Source organism: Camelus bactrianus, chromosome 16 (genome assembly GCF_048773025.1).
Source record: "Camelus bactrianus isolate YW-2024 breed Bactrian camel chromosome 16, ASM4877302v1, whole genome shotgun sequence".
Taxonomy (NCBI): Eukaryota; Metazoa; Chordata; class Mammalia; order Artiodactyla; family Camelidae; genus Camelus; species Camelus bactrianus.
The window spans coordinates 31086036-31099350 of record NC_133554.1 but is presented as its reverse complement, the minus strand read 5'-3'; positions in this window follow the sequence as shown (position 1 = coordinate 31099350).

Here is a 13315-nt window from a genome sequence, read left to right as displayed (position 1 = left end):
TTTGTGTGCAGGTTTTTGTACGGACGTAAGTTTTCAGATCAATTGCATAAATACCTAGGAGCATGATTGCTAGATGTATGGTAAGATTATGTTTAGTTTTGTAAGAAACTGCCAAACTGTTCCTACCTTTTTGCACTCCCACCAGCAGTGGGTATGTTTCTTGTTGCTCCTCATCCGCACCAAGTTTTGGTATTTACAGTTTGTTGGATTTTGGCCATTCTAATAGGTATATAGTGATATTTCATTGTTGTTTTAATTTGAAATTCCTCAGTGACATCTGATTCTGAACATCTTTTCACGTGTTTATTTGTCATCTGTATATCTTCTCTGGTGAGATGTCTGTTCAGATCTTTCTCCATTTTTTAAGTGAATTGTTTATTCTTACTGTTGAGTTCTAAGAGTTCTTTGTATATTTTAGATATAAGTTCTGTATCAGATATGTGTTTTGCAAATATTTTCTCCCATTTTGTCCCTTGTCTCTTCATTCTTCTAACAATGTCTTTCACTGAGGAGAAGTTTTTAATTTTAGTAAAATCCGATTTATCAATTTTTACTTTCATGAATCATGCTTTTGGTGTCATGCCTAAAAACTCATCACCAAACCCAAAGTCATCTAGATTTGCTCCTGTTATATTCTAGCAGTTAATACAGTTTCATGTTTTACTTTTAATCTAAGATGGATTCGTTTTTGTGAAAAGTGTAAGTTTTATGTCCAGATTCTTTGTTTTGCTTTTTGCATATGGATGTCCAGTTCCAGCACCGTCTGCTCAAAAGACTGTCCTTCCTCCATTGAATTGCCTTTGCTCCTTTGTCAAAGATCAGTTGACTACATTTGTGTGGGACTACGTCTGGGTTCTCTATTCTGCTCCATTTATTAATTCATCTATTCTTTCATCAATACCACGCTGTCTTGATTACTGTGTAGTAAGTCTTAAATTTGGTTAGTGTCAGTCCCCTGTTTGTCTTCAGTATTGTATTAATTATCCTGGATCTTTTGCCTTTTCATATAAATTTTAGAGTTAAGTTTGTTGATAACCACAAAATAACTTGCTGGAAGTTTGGTTGGAATTGCATTGAATCTATAGGTCAAGCTGAGGAAAATTGACATCTTAACAATTTTGAGTTTTCCTGTCCAGGAACATGGAATATCTCTCTGTTTATTTAGGTTTTCTTTGTTTTATTTTATCAGAGTTTTTTCATTTTCCTCATATAGATCCTGTACATATTTTCTTAGATTTATACCTAAATACTTAATTTTTTGGTGCCAATGTAAATGGTCTTATATTTTTAATTTCAAATTCCAAAGTATTTATTGCTGGTGTTTAAGAAGGCAGTTAACTTTTGTATATTATTAGCCCTGTAGCCTGTGATCTCACTATAATCACTTATTAATTCCAGAAAGTTTTTTGTCAATACTTTGGGATTTTCTACTTGACAGTCATGTTATCTCCAAACGAAACAGTTTTATTTCTTCCTTCCCAATCTTTTTATCTTTTATTTCCTTATCTCTTTTATTGCGTTAGCTAGAACTTCCAGTATGATGTTGAATGGGAATGGTGAGAGAGCACACATCCTTGTCTTGTTCCTGATCTTAGACAGAAAGCATTCAGATTTTTACTATTGCATGTGATGTTAGCTATAGTTGTCTTTTTTTTTTTTTAATAGATATTCTTTGTTAAGTCAAGGAAGTTCTCCTCTATTCCTACTTTGCTGAGAGTTTTTATCATGAATCAGGTATTGGATTTTGCCAAATGCTTTTCCTGCATTTATTAATGTGATCATATGATTTTTTTCATCTTTAGTCTGTTGATGTGATGGATTACATTAATTGATTTTCCAATGTTGAACCATCCTTATGTATTCAGAATAAATCCTTTTAGTTGTAGTGTATAGTTATTTTTACACATTGTTGGATTTGATTTGCTAAAATTCTGTTGAGGATTTTTGCATTTATTTTATGAGACATGTTAATCTATAGTTTTCCTTTCTTATGATATCATTATCTGCTTTTAGTATTAGGGTTATTTAGTGTTAGTATTAACATTGTAGGTATGTGTGTTAGTCAGAGTCCAATCAGGAGACAAAAAATAAAGTAATTTGTACAGGGAAGGTTTAATATAAAGAATTATTAACCAAAAGAGGGGATTAGAATAACAAGGAATTGGATAATAAGATATAAAGAGAACCCTAAAGAATATAGGAATAACAGATATAAAGAGCCTTCCTACCACTAGGACTGAGACAGAGAGTCAAAGAAAGAGCCACCATCTCCTAGGGCTGAGATCTAGACCCTTATTGAAGAGGGCACAACCGTGGGTCACTGGATGACGTCACTGCTGCTGGAAATTCACTCGCTGGAACTTTCCTGAGATCTACCCTCTGCGGTGCAAAGGAAAGCTCTTCATGGGGAGATTTCTCACTCTGCTGCAAAACCACACTCAAGCACGGAGGAGTGGTTGTTGGCGAAGCTGCTGGCCACCATGCACTGCAGGATATGGACGCTGGGGACACTGCACGTGCTGCAGGAGCCTGCCAAGGGAACAACCCAGAATGAAAAGGAAAATTCCTTTCCTTCTGTAATGTCTCTCCAGCATCTTCTGACAAAGTTTGACATTTGGCCAGCTGGTAAAGGAAAATATTTACAAGGCCCAGATCCATCTTCACAAAGCAGGCAAAAAGGATGATGTGTTGTTGAGAAGCAATAAATTGATAACTGGTGTAGTCCAACCCTTTGGCTGCTCAGCTTTCACATGCACCTTTCTACACACGTGTGAATTCTCATACATTGACAAGGCAAATTTATGTTTCTACCTAAGAAGATACAGCCATCCATCTCACAAGTACCTACAAGACATATAGTCCCAACAGTCATTGTTTCTGTTGCTAACTATATTAATTATTCCTCAAGTTCAGTCACAGTCTCATTCTGTTACCTAAGGACTAAATTGCAAAACTTAACTTCCAACAACTTGTCTGTAAAACAAAAAAGGAGAGGAAAGATGAAGATGGGTAGTGTATTAAAATAGACGTATGAATGTAACAAGCAAAAAGAAAATATGCAAAGTTACTTTGTTTCTGTAGTTGGTCACGAGGTTGTAATTGATACCTGTGGCTTCCTTCGTCAAATACTTATTTCATAGTTTTCTTGCCCTCAGCCAGTTGCTCTGGGTTCTTTATCTGATGGAATACCCAAAGGGTTTGAATCCTCATTGTTCTGCCCTTTTTTTTATTGTTGCCATGTAGTTTTCCTTTAACCTTTAGTACTAGGCATTGAAGAACTAAGAGGCACTCCAGAGAATCTCCTGGGTTCCAGACATAGTCCTCCTTGCTGCTGTTGCATAGCAACCCCGTTTCCCTTGGTTATCAGGATCAATCACCCCATCTGGGAGATGGACACCTTACCTTTTTTGCCTGTTGATTTAGTGGCATATGGAACCCAAAATATTCAAGTGGCAGTCCGTTTTCCATTTCAGGGAAGAACCAAGCAGCTCCCATTTGGGGACAAAGATTTCCAGCCAACAGGGTTCAAGGTTGCCAGGATAGGAAGCAAAACTTCTGCAAGTGGGTTATTAGGTGTAATAGTGAGAAGGTCCACTCGCACTTCCACATTTGATTCCTGGACTATTCTGGCCATGACGGAGTCAGCACTATGTATTGGTCTTTGATTCAAAGCATATACTGCATCCTGTAAAACAAAATCCTTTGATTTCAGGGTATTGTCTCCCAACTGACACTGTAACTGGGATTTTAGCAAGCCATTTCACCTCTCAGTTATGCCAGTTGCTTCTGAGTGATGGGGTTTGTAGTAAGATCATTTAATTCCATGGTTATGAGCCCCCTGCTTTGCTTCTTTTGCTCTGAAGTGAGTTTCTTGATGCACAGTGCTGTACAGAATGCCAGGATGGTAGATAAGGCATTCTGTGAGTCCGCTGGTGGCGGTGCTGGCAGAAGCATTGTAAACATGGAAGGGATATGCATATCCAGAATACATGTCTATTCCAATAAGGATAAATCTCTGTCTGTTGTTTGAACAGTTTTATTCTGTTAGCATTAAAAAATTAGGCACACAGGTTAATGAACGTAAAGATATCCTGAGACAAACATGTATTTTTTTTTTAAATTTACAATAGCATCTCATTTTGAAACAGCAAAATTTTATAAAAAGTTAAGGAACAGAATATGAACATTTTAATGATAGAATTCTAAGGGGAAAATTTGGCCCCTTTAAGAATTAAATGTTGAAGGGGGAAAGCTGCATGTGCTCCAGAATAGTAGCCAACACACATATACCACCAGGTGCCAGGCACTGTTCCAGACATTTCTGATGCATTCATTCAGTAGCCCTCCTTTTCATCATAGTAAGTAGATACTCTGTTCATATTGTGTAGAGTGCAAATGGAGGCACATAATTGTTAAGCAGTTTGCTCAAAGTCACACAGCTAGTCAGTGGTAGAGTTGGCGTTGAAAGTCTCCAGAATCTAGGCTCTTAATTACTAATTCTGTCACAGTAAGTTTTACCTTAACAGTAATACTTTATATAAGCTCTTCAAACAAAGCGGTTTTAATGGAAAAGTGCCTCGTAGGCAAATAAGATATAACAAAATACAAACTTTAAGCAACCCCAGTGATGGAAAGCTTAACAGTGCAGGTGAAAGGGTGAACTAGTGATGGAACTGAGTACCATGAGATTGCCACCTGCTGCTTTTCGATGTTGTCAGCTCTGGTTTGACTTTTTTCTCCCCTCTCCTTAGAAAATCCCACAGAATGTAGGCACTGCTCTTCTGGTTTTTTTAGTTTCTTTTTTTCCTAAGCCAGGAAGCTATCTTCTCCTTTTGTATTTTGTTTTTCATCCTCCAAAAAAAAAAAAAAAAATGCCCTTTTACTCTTTAGGTTGCTGCCATTATTTGCATCTTAACTGTGTTCACCCTTAGCAAGTTTTCCTTACCCCACAGCTCATGCATCTGATAAATGTTTCTCAGGCCCTTCTTGGCTTCCTCCTTCAGTTCCGTAAGCTTCTTCAGTCCCTTAGAAGGAAGAATGTAGATAAGCTGACAGATTAGTATGATTACCTTTAGCTCTACGAGTGGAAATAGTTTTATAGTCAAAACCAAAACCTGATCTCAAGAAAAAAAACATTTTTGAAGTCATAATAATGGGGGAAAAACATTTGTATCACTGCCAGTTTTGTGCAGGTGTTAGTGGCCTAGAATGGAAATTATTTTCTCATCATAGCAGACTTAATATTTCACCAATAACTTATTCTTTGGAATTGAAAATTAAGTAGCCAAAGAAAGAACTTTGGTATTTCTCACTGAGCCAGAGATTATAACTGTCAAGAAGGAATATAACTTCAGCAGCTTTGCCACAATAATGACTTATGTAGGTCTGAAGGATACTAAGGTTGCAGAAACATGATTGGTGCCAAAGCATAGTAGGTGCCAAAGTATAGTTCCAGAGTGGCAGCGTTTATTATGAAGACTGCTAGATATGTGAGTTGAAGTTGGGATAAATAGATACTGTGCTATTGTTGCAGCAAAGTGTGTTACAGCTCAGTGTTATAGCTCAGTTGTGACAGCAACCTGGGTCTGCGGAGAGACCAAGCAGCACTCGGAGGGTTAGAGAACTCAGGTTTATTACGCCAACGGGCCCAGTGGAGTTAACACTCTAAGCTCTGGACCCTGTCTGTAGGTTTACACAGGCTTTTATAGGCTACCAGTCTAGATTTTGCAACATTTTGCAACATCATATGGAAATAAGATATAACAAATGGACCAATCAGGAGTGATAGAAATGGACCAATCAGGAGTGATCTTATGGAACCAACAGAATCTTAGGGGTAAGTTCCGCTTTCCTAGAAGTAAGCCGTTTCAGAGTTAAAAATTGAGATAATGCTCCTGGGCCAGAGAACCGAATGGTGCTGGCAGGAGGGTAGTGGCCCTGCTTGGGGGTCTTGCCATCTTTTTCATGGGGCTTCCCACCTCACTGTCACTTTGGATCATCCCAGGGTAACACATTGATAATCTGGTATCAGAATCTGGAAACAAATAGAGAGCAATGAAGGTGTCTAGAAACAGGAAGCAAAGAAAAAAGAAAGTGGTTTTAATGACCAACCATTGAGTAGATAAGGTTGCATACAACTCAGAGGGTAGAGGAAGCACCTGAGTCCCAATGAACTTGAAGTCCTTTTCTTGCAGATATAGGTCACATAGTTTTGACTGAAGAGCTCTAAGTTAGACTCCTGCGCTCCTCCTACCTCATTTCTGTGGAAGTTTTCTGGAATCTGGCTCACACAGAAGGAAGTCAACCAAATTTTTTAATGCAGCAGAAAGACTAAACTGAGGGTGGAGATATGTGTGTGTGCCTCCGTCTTCTTTCTTATGGCTGAGCAGTTTGAGTCTAATATCCAGTGGTTTTCAAAGCATCTTGCAAGATATGTCTACCCTGAATGACAGAAAGCAAGTGAGGAAGACATCTGCAGTCTACACTGCAAAGGCCCTGGCTTTCAAATTCTAGTGCTGACTCTGTCATCTTCTATCTTTGGCAGAGACCATGTTCTCATTCCTGCTATGGGAAAACTAATACCAGGTTCAACTTCTCTTCTAAAGTAACTTTACGTAATCATGTAATTTGTGTGAAAGAACTATGTAAACCATAAAACACCAACAATTTGAAGGCTCGGTATTAGCTTGTGGGGCTTATGGTAGATAAAGTGATGCTACACAGCCGGGAATCCATAGCTTTCACCAGAACTTGCATACATTCAGTCAACAAACTTTTACTGACTATAGTTACTGTGCTCAGTAGTCTCGGCCTCTGTCACCAGGGAGGGCACAGACTAGCGTCTGAGACAAAGTACTCCAACTAAGTGCCATTGTAATCTAGACAGCAGTTTAGGAACCTCTAGCCCTTGGCTATTTTTAGGTGGTAGATTTGAGGGAAGATTTCAGAAGGCAGAGGAAGGGTTTATACTTCCTCAACACATGGAAAAGCTTAAAATGGAACAGTAAACATCATCATTCTCTTTTTTTCCCACCACTTTTATTGTGAAATACAACATGCATACAGAAAAGTGCATTAAACCCAAACCTAAAAGCTTAAAAATAATTATCAAATAAACATCTAAGCTACACACCATTCCAGGTGAAGAAATAAAATATTTCTAGCACCCTAGACACCCACTCCTTTCCCATGTGCCTGTCCCTGGCATACCATCCCTCCTCCAAAGAGAATGAATCATAATAATAATTTCCTTCCTTTCCTTGGAGTTTTACCACCAAAGTGTGGATCCCTAAGCCATATAGTTTCTCTGTTTTTGAACATTATGGAGAGAATCATAATGAATATATTCTTTCATGCCTTGATTCTTTCTAAAGATTAATCTCAAAAAAATAAATAAATAAAATAAAGATTAATCTCATGTAGAGTTAGTTCATTTACACCCATTACTGTATAGTGTTCCATTATATGAACATACCACAGTTTGTTTATCCATTCTGTTGTTGGGGAACGTTCAAGTTGTTTCCAGGTTTTGACTGTTACAACATCCGACTAAGTAAAATTCTTTAAAGTATATCCCCTGTGATGCCCATGTGTGTTAAGTTTGTCTAGAGTTTATAACTAGCAGTCAAATTTCTGGGTCCTATGGTAGGTTAATCTTCCATTTATAATGCTAAGCTGTTATCCAAAGTGATTGTAGTAATTTGTCTCACCAACAGTAGTGTATCCAACTTACTGTTTCAGATACTTACCAACATTTGATATTGTCAGATGTTTAAATTTTGCCAGACTGGTGAGTGAGTAATGGTATCTCACGGAGGTTTTAATTTGTTATTTCCCAGATTACTGATCAGGTTAATCATCATTTCATATGTTTGTTAGACATAGGGTTCTCTTTTTCCAAAAGTCCTGTAGAAGACTTTCGTCCATTTTTCTATTGAGTCATCCTTTTTTATTGATGTGTACAAGCTCCCTCTACTAGACAGTACTGCTTTGTAAGTTACATACGTTTTAAATATCTTGTCCCACGCTGTGGTTTGCCCTTTCATCTCTTTATGATGTCTTTCGATGAACCAAAGTTTTTAATGTTATTATGGCTATAGACTTGCCTTTCTCATTTAGATCTAAATTCTAACTGGAATTCATTTCATATATGCTGTGTGCTAGGTATCAAATATCATTTTTCATCCATTTGATTACTCAGTTGTCCTGGCACCATTTACTGAAAAGTCTAGCCTTTCCCCAGTGATCTGCAGTGAGACCTCTCTCACATAGCAAGTGTCCGTTTATGCATGAGAGTCGACGCCTGAGCTGCCTCTTCTATTTTTCTGTTTGCCTATCCCTGCTCTCACACTGCACTAAAATGTTACAGCTTTAATAATCTGTCTTAATACCTTGTAGAGCAAGTTTTTCCACCTCGTTCTTCAAGAGTATCAGGGCTATTTTTGCCTCTTTGCTCTTCCATATACATCTTAGAATCGCTTACTAAGTTATATACACACAGAAATGTTGAGATTTTGTTGAGATTATGTTGAACCCAGAGATTAATTTGGGGGAATTTCACATTTTTACAATATTGTGTCTTCTACTCCTTCAACATAGTATTCCTTCTTTTGTTTAAGTCTTCTCAAGTCTCTCAATGGGAGTTTATAATTTAATGTGTTAGAGTTTCTTTCAGACCTTTTGTTAGATACATTTCTAGGTATTTTACATTTTTGGTGCTATTACAGTTGGTGTTTTTAAATTTCAGTTTTTGTTTGTTGCTGATGTGTGTAAGAATACAGTTGGTTTGTGCATATTGATTTTAGCAAATTGCTAAAATAACATTCATTTTAATAATTTATCTGTAGATTCTTTTGGACTTTCTATATACAAATTAGGTCACCTGTAATGCAATTTTCTTTTTTAAGAAATATCCATACATGTTTTGTTTCTCTTTTGGCTTACTATGCTTGCTAGACCTTCCATATAATGTCAAATAGAGTGGGCATCTTTGTCTTGTTTCTGATTCAGAGAGAAAGTTTATAGAATTTTACCATTAAACAGATGTTTACAGTAGATATTTTATAATATGTATATCAGATTAAAGACATTCTATTTCTGGTTTTCTAGGAATTTTTTAATGCACTTTTTTTCTTCAAAAGAAATAATATTTTTTTAAGTATAGTTGATTTACAATGTGGTATTAGTTTCACATGTACAGCAAAGTGATTCACTTATACATAGGTATTCTTTTTTATAATCTTTTCTACTATAGGTTATTACAAGATATTGAATATAGTTCCCTGTGCTGTACAGTAGGTCCTTGTTGCTTATCTATTTTATATAGAGTATGTGTATCTGTTAATTCCAAACTCCTAATTTATCCCTCCCTCACCCCTTTGGTAACCATAAGTTTGTTTTCTGTCTGTGAGCCTATTTCTGTTTTGCAAATGAGTTCATTTGTATCACTTTTTTAGATTCCACATATAACTGATATCATATGACTTTTATCTTTCTCTGTCTTACTTCACTTCATATGATAATCTCTAGGTCCATTCTAGGAATTTTTATCATGAATGGAAATTGAATTTTATATCAAGTGCATTTTCTGTGTCTATTGAGATGATCTTGTCATCTTTTTTTATTTTTATTTTTTTATTTTTAATTTAGTTTTTTTTTTTTTTGAGGGGGTAGGTAATTAGGTTTATTTATTTATTTGTTTTTTAGAGGAGGTACTGGGGATTGAACCCAGGACCTCGTGCATGCTAAACATGTGCTCTACCACTTGAACTATACCCTCCCCCCTCATCTTTCTTCTTAATGTTAATGTGGTAAATTACATAAATTGATTTTTCACTGTTAAAGCAACCTTAAAATCCTAGCTAAATCTAACTTAGTCTTAATGTATTATTCTTTTTTATTGCTTGATTTGATTTTATATTTATTTTCTATTTTTGCATCTAAGTTCATGGGTGAGACTGGCCTGCATTTTTCTTTCTCTTGTTCTTGTTAGGTTTTGCTAGCATTAGAAATGATTTGAAAGGTGTTCGCTCTTTTTCTATTCTCTGGAAGAGTTTGTTAAGTTTGGAATTATGTATTCTTGAATGCTTAATTGAATTTACTGGAGAAACCATCTGGGCTTGGAATTTTCTTTGTGGGAAGATTTTTACTGTTGATATAATATCCTTTCTGGTTATAGGATTTTTCACATTTTTCAGCAAGTTATACTTTTCTAGGAGAGTTCTCATTTCATCTAAAATCTTAAATTTATTGGCATAATGTTGTTCTAATATCCTTTTATTCTTTTAATGCCTACAGCATCTATAGTACTGTCCCCTGTTCATTTTTGAAATTGATTATATGTGCTTCTTCTCCCTTTCTTTTTCTCCTTATTATTCTTCTCAGATCCAATGTCTGTCTTTATTGAACTTCTTTATTATTTGTTTCCTATTTTATTTACTGTGCTCCTTTTTAATTTTCTTTCCTTCCATCTATTTGGATTTATTTTGCTAACATTTTTTCTAGCTTCTTGACATAGATATTTAAACAATTAAGGTGATACATATTTTTCCTCTAAAAAATGGCTTTAGGTTAATCTCACAAGTTTGACATGTATATTTTTATTGCTAAAATTTTTTCTAATTTCCATGAATATTTCTTCCTTGACCCTTAAGTTATTTAAAAATGTGTGCCTTACTTTCCTAACATTGTGATATCTAATAATGTTTTTGTTATTGATTTCTAGCTTAATTTGACTGTGGTCAGAGAAGATGCTATATATGATTTCAATCCTTTAAACATGCTGAAACTTCTTTTATGCCTCAACACATGGACAATGTTTATAAATGTTCCAGGTGTATATTCTGCAGTTACAGTTCAGTATAACTTTCTAAAAATGTCCATCAGTTCAAGTTTGTTAATCATGTTGTTCAAATCATCTATATTACTGACATTCTTAGCTATTTATTCTATAAATTACTAAGAGAAGTTTGGTAAAATCTTCACTATGGTTGTGTACTTGACTATATTGTCTTCTGATCTGTCAATGTTTGCTTTCTATATTTTGAGATTATGTTCTTATGTGCACAACAGTTTAAAGTTGTTGTATCTTCCTGGTAAATTGAAACTTTTATCATTGTGAAGTGACCTTCTTTGTCACTAATAATGTTTTATGCCTCAAGTTTATTTTGCCTAATATTAATACATCTACACCAGTTTCCTTTTGGTTACTATTTACATATCAAATATTTTTCCATTGCTTTATTTTCAATATTTTATATCCTTATGCTATTCAGATATGTCTCATAAACAGCAAATAGATAAATTTACCCATTCTGGCAGTATTTTATTTTTGCTGGTTCATTTAGCCCTGTACATGTAATGTAGTTTCTAAAACATTCAGATTTCATTCCACTGTTTTCTTTTGCACTTTTTATTTGTCTCACCTGTTCTAGGTTTCTCTTTCTCTTGTTTCTTGTAGACTTTTTGTTGATAACCTTTTTATCATTCCATTTTTTCCCTCCCCTAGTTTGTTTCTATTCTTTTGATGGTTACCTTAAAATTATAGCATACATACTAAATTATCAATCTAAAATTAAAGTCTAAAATTAAGCAATATCTTTTATCTTTTCCCAGACAAAATATAACCCTTTAGAACACTTTAAATTTATTATATTATTACCATGTATTTAACCCCACAAGATACTAATACTATTTTACTATATTTATATGCAATTCCTGTTCATTTAGATGTAACCATATATTTACCAGGGATAATAAATAACCTAGCTTGCGATTACCAGAAACAAGATTGACATCACCATTCTTGAATGTTCTTCACCTGTCCCGTATCTGGAAGTCTTTACTACCTCACCTTGTCTCAGCCTCTCCATCTTGCTTGTGCTTCTCTCCTCCTCCATTCTCTCTTTTCAGTGTCCCTCTCTTCCATCTTAGGAGCAAAATCAATAAAGTCCTCAATTTGTTACCTGAAAAGTAGTTTTCTCTCTTCAAGACCTGTTGGCATCCAACTGTGTAGGATGTTATCGATCCCAAGGTGGCTAAACTAGCATTTCTTCAAAATGGTTTCCTTCCTAACTCAGACTAGAGACATGCAGAAGCTATCAGAAGGGGGTTTTGCTTGAGCTAAGAGGTCTGAAGAATGAGTAAGAGTTAGTGGACTCTCCCAAATCCTTTCAAGCTCAGATAATGAATATCCCAACTGTCTCCATTTCAAAGCCATCTCTATCACCAGTTTCAGCTTCTGGAGCAGGAAATTCCTTACAGACTTATGTAATTAATGCATTGAACTTCACTCTGAAATCAGAAATGTGGAATGAAAAGAGAGGGAAATCAGCAGATCAAATAAGATCCTCAGGTTTCTGGGTTAGTTTAATCCCCCCTAGACAAGTAGTTCCTTGCTGGCACTCTAAGAGGACAGGGGAAAAAAAAGAAAAATCATATGACAACTGGTTGAGTCAGCCTCATGGAATTCCAGATGTGTCTCCCAAACTTCCCCCAACTCAAAGGCACTTTTGAAGCAAACAAATGTTTCCTGGGCCCTAGGAAAGAAAAGAGAAACTTAAGCCTTGTTCTCTGAAAACTTTCACATCAGTGGAACACACATATGTATTAATAATTGAAGTGTAATATGATGAATGCTGTAATAGCAATGTATTCAACATGCTATGGGGCACAGAGAGGAAGAAGTAAACAAATTCTTTGGAAAACTGGGATAACTACTGAGGAAGGGATATTTGAGCCATAGCTTAAAAGATGGATAAGCTGGAGGAAGGTAATGCAGGTAGAGGGAGAGTGTAACTTATATATATATAAAAAAAAAAAGCACATCCTTGTAAAAGTACATGACATGATCGAATAAAAAACCAATAGTTGGCACGGCTGACATCAGAGTTTAAGGAAGAGGGAAGGGGACGGGACAGTGTCAGATGTAAGAGGGGCCTACCCTGTTACCTCTTACTAAACGCTCTGTCTCATAGTACCCTGTATTTTTTTTATAACACTCTTCCTACTTTGAACCTTCTTGTTCAATGTCTGTTTTTTCCCAGTATTCATCCTTAATACTGGGGAGTCAATAAGTGCTATCTAAAATTAATAAATGAAGAACAAATATAAGAATATCATTTTTACATATAATAGTAACAGAAAAACTGTTAACATGGCTGTCTCAAGAAAGTGGGGCTAGGTTATGGGATTTGAAATGAAACTTTCAGAAAAAAGAAGACACTAAGGAACTCATCTACAAAACAGAAACACAGACTTATAGACATAGTAAACAATCTTACGGTTACTGGGGTAGGGGGAGGGTGTGGGAAGGGAT